This window comes from Centrocercus urophasianus, unplaced genomic scaffold (assembly GCF_019232065.1).
Source record: "Centrocercus urophasianus isolate 14NV4802_14NV808 unplaced genomic scaffold, USGS_Curo_1.0 seq_16, whole genome shotgun sequence".
Taxonomy (NCBI): Eukaryota; Metazoa; Chordata; class Aves; order Galliformes; family Phasianidae; genus Centrocercus; species Centrocercus urophasianus.
The window spans coordinates 44,307,028-44,313,198 of NW_024884711.1; the positions used below are offsets into that span (position 1 = coordinate 44,307,028).

Consider the following 6,171-nt stretch of genomic DNA (forward strand, 5'->3'; position numbering starts at 1 on the left):
ATTCTATCATTCTATCATTCCATCATTCTATCATTCTATCATTCTATGAGCTACCGTATCATTTAGGGGATCTCGCCCTGATCTTCACTTGGTGTGAAGGTGGACAGCCATCCCTTGCTCCCAGTTCTAGTCTCCGTTTTAGGGTTATTTTGACATCTGTAATGTGGAGATCCAGTTTCGAGGATGTTGCTTGTATGTCAGAGTACAAAGCAAAGCAAACCCCAAACATTTGATTTTGTTTTACGCCGTCTTAAAAATAAATCATTTTCCTGACCAGTGGATCACAGGAAGCCCCTCGTGGTGGGCGATGACATTTATGGTGGGTTTGGACGAAGGAGGCGTAGATTTCCTTCACTTTCACCAAGCAGGGAACATAGCAGTGCTTGGAGCATCAGCACGTTTTTCAGAGGAGCAAAAGAAAGAAACCAAAGACCAGAAAGGTGGTTCTTAAGCGCCTGCTTACTTTTGTGACCACAGTTTAAAAAAAAAACCAACAACAACTAAAAAAAGTACAAAAAAAAGTTCATGCTTTTGCAGTGCTGAAGTGTGAATACTGAAATAAAGACCCTCATTCAGCAGAGCCACTGGTAGGACTGGGCATGGAGCTGGAGATGGACCCCCAGAGGAAGGATGTGTAACCCAAAAGCCCTCACTGCTACCTGAGCCAAAAAGCCATGAACCATTTTGGCTCTGCTGCTTGCAAGAGGTCTCACGGTCAATCTCTGCAAGTGTTCAGGTGAGCTTTGAGCTTTTTAAAGGGCTTTTTTTTTGTTTTTTTTTTGGCTGAAGACTAATTCTAAGGATGATATTTATTGTTTCTTTGAGGCTGCTGCATCCTTTCTTCCAGAGAAACCTTTCTGTCTGTCCTGGGATGTCACATTGCCCAACACGGCTCTCTGCAGAAGAGTAATTCCACCCCGGTGCAACCTATGGCAGTAGAAGACTGAAGACTTGTCTTCTCTCCCCATGCAGACAGAGCCCAGGAGCCCTGGCTTTTAAGCGTCTGCGTCAAGATTCACCCCTTCCTGCTAAACTCCTTTAAACGAGCTCTCAATAATAAATAAAACAAATCCCAAGCCCTCTGTGCAGGCGTGCACATACGCACACATGCTCTCCATTGCCAGCCAAAAAAGAGTCAGCTTCACTAATGTCATAACTGCTAATTTATGCAAAGTGCCTTGTTTTGCCATCGAAGGCTTTTCATTCCTGACTATAGTCCAAGCAAAATCCCATTAGGTCCTAAAAATTAATTTAAGGCACATTTCTCCAGTTGTTTACAATTACTCTCCACACTAATTCAAGCAGCATGCCGATCCCCTCCTGCTGGTTTTAATTTATTTATTTCAGCCTAATTTCCCACCTCCCTGCAGTCACTCTGTGTACACTGGAGAAGCAGAAGATTCCAGAGCTAGCGGCGTTGCAATGGACAGAAACTTTGTGCTTCTGCAAAGCAGTTTGTGGGTTGTGTGTCCTGGAATTCGCTCAGCACTCTGCTGCAGCACCTCGAGAAGGTGGCAGTGGAAGAAGACCTGGAGCAGGAGGGGAGGAGAGGACAACTTTTGTGTTGTCCTTGCTGTGTTTTGGGTTCTGCGCGGGATGAAAGGCTGCTTAGTGGGTAAGGTCTTGGGTTGTGGGGCAGTGAGTGACACCAACCCCTGGGGTAGAGATCTACTGATGTGCTGAGAAGTCTGAACTGGGAACCTAGGTAGAATACACCTGGTCTTTGTTGAATAGAATAATTTAGGTTGGAAAAGACCCTTAAGATCATCAAGTCCAACTGTCAACACAACCAAGCCCACCATCTTCCCAAGTGCCATGTCTACACATCCCTTAAGTACATCCAGGGACAGTGACTCCACCACCTCCTGGGCAGCCTGTACCAATGCATTACCTCCCTTTCCATGAGGAAATTCTTCCTGATATCCAATTTGATATCCAATCTAGCTTTGCAAGAAAATCCCACTGGTAGCCTGAAGCACTGCATGGGTCCTGACACAGCTTGGCTCCTCGTTAGTGACTTTTAATGAGAAATGGAACCTTTCTGGAGGCATTTCTCAGACTGAGCAGTCCCACTCCCTTGGAGGGACTGGGGCCCTAACACACCTCCCTCGTTCTGCACAGCTGCAATGCCATTTAAAAGCAGTTTTGTGCAAAACCACAGCAGAACCTTTAGTGCAGAGGCTGTTTGCCAAGAGATGCTGGGGATGGGGATTCAAATACGATCTCAACTTGAAGTTCCCCTCTCCTTGAATCATGCAATCATACAATCATTAGGACTGGAAACACCACTGAGGTCATCTAGTCCAATGGTCAACCCATGCCTATGGCTGCTCTAGACCACATCACTCAACCTGTGGAGTGTTTGAGCTACTGGAGAGCTGGAAATGTTCTTGCTTTTGGTTCTCTGCCTCATTCCCCATTGTAAGCTATTCTGTACTGTTCAGGTGAAGCTGCTGCAGTAGGAGATGCTGTCACTCTGCCCTGCCTTGCTCCCGGTTGCACTTGGCTGTGAGCACACAACTGGCTCTCCAGAAGACCAAGGTCAACACCAACGTTTTAACAACCCTCTTGGTAGGACTGCTGCCAACTTTGGAAGGTTTCTATGCCCCCAAATTACTGCAGCTTTTTTTCTGATGTCGATTTAAGGACAGGATAAGTATTCAGGTCTTGCTGAGTGTTGTAGCTGCTCAGCTGCAGTCACCCTCTGTGTGTGTCCTGTAGGATCCTGTAGTCATCCTCTGCAGTTCCAGCCCAGTCATTTCCAAATGCTTCTTTGCACAATGGAACACAAAGTTCTCTATGAACAGCTTCAATGGGAGAGAAGGAGACTTTCACCCCAGAAAACCCTAAAAGCTGATCTGTGGAGTGTAGGTCTTGGTCAGTAACAGGGTTCTGATGTCCATAGCTAGTAGAAATGAAGCTGAATGGCATGAGTCCTTGTCTAGTCTTTGATTCCCATCTGCTGTAATGTTTTCAGAAGTGGTTACTTTTCTTTGGTTGACTTTTTCAGGCAAAGAAACATCCCCTGCAGTAGGGTGCACCCAGGCCTTGCACAGACTTCAGCAAAACCCCCTCTAATGTTCTGGATATTCCCAGTCAGGCTGTAGGCATCCCTGTTCATTGCATGGGAGTTGGATGATCTTCAACAGTCCCTTCCAACTCAAATGTTTCTATGATTTTGTATTTATTCAGCTCTCTCCTATTTTCACCACTTGTGCCATTGACACACCAGCAAACAAGTGGGTGATGGATCCTTTCTTCCTAGATGCCCAAACCCTCCTCTTGCCTCAGCCTTCTCCATCAGCCCCTCCTCATCTCTTTCCTTCTGCTCCTTGTCCACCCGTCCCCAGGGTGTCATGGCTTTCCTGCTCTCAGTGGCACACAGAATCACAAAATCATTAAGGTTGGAAAAGACCACTAGGATTACTAAATCTGACCCCACCCCCCCATGCCCACTGCCCACATCCCTCAGTCCCACATCTCCACTGTTGTGGAACACCTTCAGGGACAGCAGAGTGGGACAGAATTGGAGAACAATTTGAGTTGGAAGGGGCATCTTCAGTCATTCAATCTAACCCCAGTTCTCCTCAGACATCTCAAACTGTGCCCTAGGCTGAGCTTCTGATGTCACTCCTCAGGAAAAGCCACTGAAGCCTTTTCAATGGGACAATTTTTCTTTCTCCCACTCCCTTTGGACTTTGTGCAGCAGGGAAGGGTGAGCAAGCGTGGTTCCCACTGGCACCCATTGGGAATCTGCAGGGGTGGTTGGTGCTAAGACAGGGAGCTGCCATTCAATGGGTTCTTCCAGGGCTCTCCTCGCCTTCCAGCAACAAGAAACCCTGTGGAGTTCCTAGCCAGGAGGCAACTCTTCATTGGCTTTAAAGGTTTGTTTTTCAGCAGCAAGGCTTGAACTAATTTGCCTGTGAGGCCCTCCAGAGACAACATCTCACCCACTGAGATAAGTGGTTGTAAGTTAAACAATGACAAATTGTCCTATTTTTTTTTTACCACGTCATTTTTTCCCTGCTTTTTTTTTCTCCTGCTTTTCTCAGAAGGTAGCATATGCTCCTCAAAGAGGTTTTAATAAATAGGAGTGTATCTAATCTCTTTCTCCAATTTTAATTGAGTTTCCAGTGATGGAAGTCAAGAGAATTTGGGAAAAATGGGGCTTGGGTTCATCTTGTACATCTTCTGATATAGGTTACATATCAACATGAAGAGCATGAAAGCACTTGAAAGGGAGCCAGGAGGTTTCAGCTGTAGTGTGAAGTGGGGTGGTGGAATGGGATATGGGATTTGGTGTGGGATGTGGGATGTGTGCTGTGATGTTCAGGGTTGGGATGGAATGGGATGAGATGGAATGGAATGGAATGGCATGGGGTGAAATGGGAAAGGATGGGATGGGATGGGATGGGATGGGATGGGATGGGATGGGATGGGATGGGATGAGATGGGATGGGGTGGGATGGGATGGGGTGGGGTGGAATGGAATGGAATAGTTCTGTTAGAAAGGACCACAAAGATTATCCAAAGATTATCCAAAGATATCACCTTATCCAACTGCCTGATGACTTCATATCTAACTAAAAACTAAAGCATATGAATGAACTGTTCTTCATGCTGCTGAATGCCTTGGCAGGAGGAGATGGACTTGATCTCCATTTGTTAATAATACAGTGTGATGGCTGTAGAGAATTCAGTCAACAAGGGTCAAACCACAAAGTCCTCTTTTTAGAATGAATTCTTCGTATATCCTCACTGAGCCTAACAGGCACTCATAGACATAATGCACAACTAAGAGCTGTGTTCATTATTCAAGATCTTCCAGAGGGAGCCTGACCTTACAAAGCAACTGAAGTTCTCCCTCCACTCCTGTCATTTTAATTAACATCAGCAGAAATAATCTTAACGACTTCAACTATTAATCTTTCCTAGCTGGCTCCAGACTCCTTGCTATTAATCATATCTGTATTAGTAGTTAGGTACCATTCCTGGTGCATCAGACAGAGATGGCTTCTCTCCTTTCCATAGGAATAGAGGTCAAGTCCTGCAAGCCCTTGGGCAAACAGATCCATCCCTATCAACGAGCCCATGATCTTCCCACCCCTATCTGCCCAATCCCCACTGACCCATCAACCTACACATGGTTTTACAATCTGTTTCTTTGATAAAATGCAGAAGCAAGAAATCCAGTGAACACTAAACGACTTCATTATTGCCTTCACTATTTCATGTGAAAAAAAAAGACTCAGCCAGATTTTCTGACCAGAAAATCCTCCAGACTCAAAGCCTCCTGTCTTATTCTCAAGCATCTGCCCGGAGCTGCAGAGATAGCTGAGGAGACAGAAGGAGAAGTGAAGCAAACTTTTAAAAGAGCCTGATATAAAGAACACTCTCCTTTGGCTTCCCTATGCTAAGTGGCACTGATAAGACTCACAGGCTGCGGTGTGTCAGAAATGATGCTGGTACAAGGAAGGGATGAGATTTTGAAGAACTTTCTGCCTTTAGCACGTTGTTCTTCTGTGTTCAGTCATTTGTGATTATGCAATAGCTAGAAAATGACAAGAGCACACCTGCTGATCTGCTCCTAAATTGAGATTAGACCCACTCCATCATACTTCATGTGAGCAATGAACAGCAGTCACAGAATCACAGAATCACCCGGGTTGGAAGGGACCTCAAGGATCATGTAGTTCCAACCCCCCTGCCTAGCAGGGCCACCAAACACACACATTCAGATCAGGTTGCCCAGGACCCCGTCCAACCTGGCCTTAAACACATCCAAGGACGGGGCATCCACAACCTCCCTGGGCAGCCCGTTCCAGGGCCTAACCACTCTCCTTGTAAAGAACTTCCCCCTAACATCCAACCTAAATCTTCCCTCCCTCAACTTGGATCCATTTCCCCTAGTCCTGCTATTATATACCACTAACTGAACACTGTGGTACCAAGAAACACATCCACAATATCCTGGCGAGAAAAATCAGTGTAATTTCCCCTGCCACCCTGCTGAAATTCTCTGGGTGGTTCACCATCTGTATTGTTCCCTTCTGAATGGCCCATTCAGGCTCTCAGCTTCTATGTGTAAAAGCCTTCTGTGCTGCTAACACGAAAAAATTCTCTCTACACAAGCTCTCAGAGCAAATACAGCAGTCCTACCAATGACTGAAA

The 6,171-nt window shown here is 45.9% G+C and overlaps 1 long non-coding RNA gene across 4 annotated transcripts in view; it reads left to right on the forward strand.

Moving 5' to 3' along the window:
- Positions 1 to 1,078, forward strand: part of LOC122159783 — a 13,887-nt gene extending 12,809 nt beyond the window's left edge. For 3 of the 4 annotated variants that reach the window (XR_006168622.1, XR_006168624.1, XR_006168625.1), the window contains 2 exons: positions 577 to 736; positions 826 to 1,078. This is a non-coding gene — a long non-coding RNA (uncharacterized LOC122159783). The remainder of the gene's footprint in view (positions 1 to 576; positions 737 to 825) is intronic. The other variant, XR_006168623.1, reaches the window with a different exon arrangement.
- The last annotated feature ends 5,093 nt before the right edge of the window (positions 1,079 to 6,171 follow it).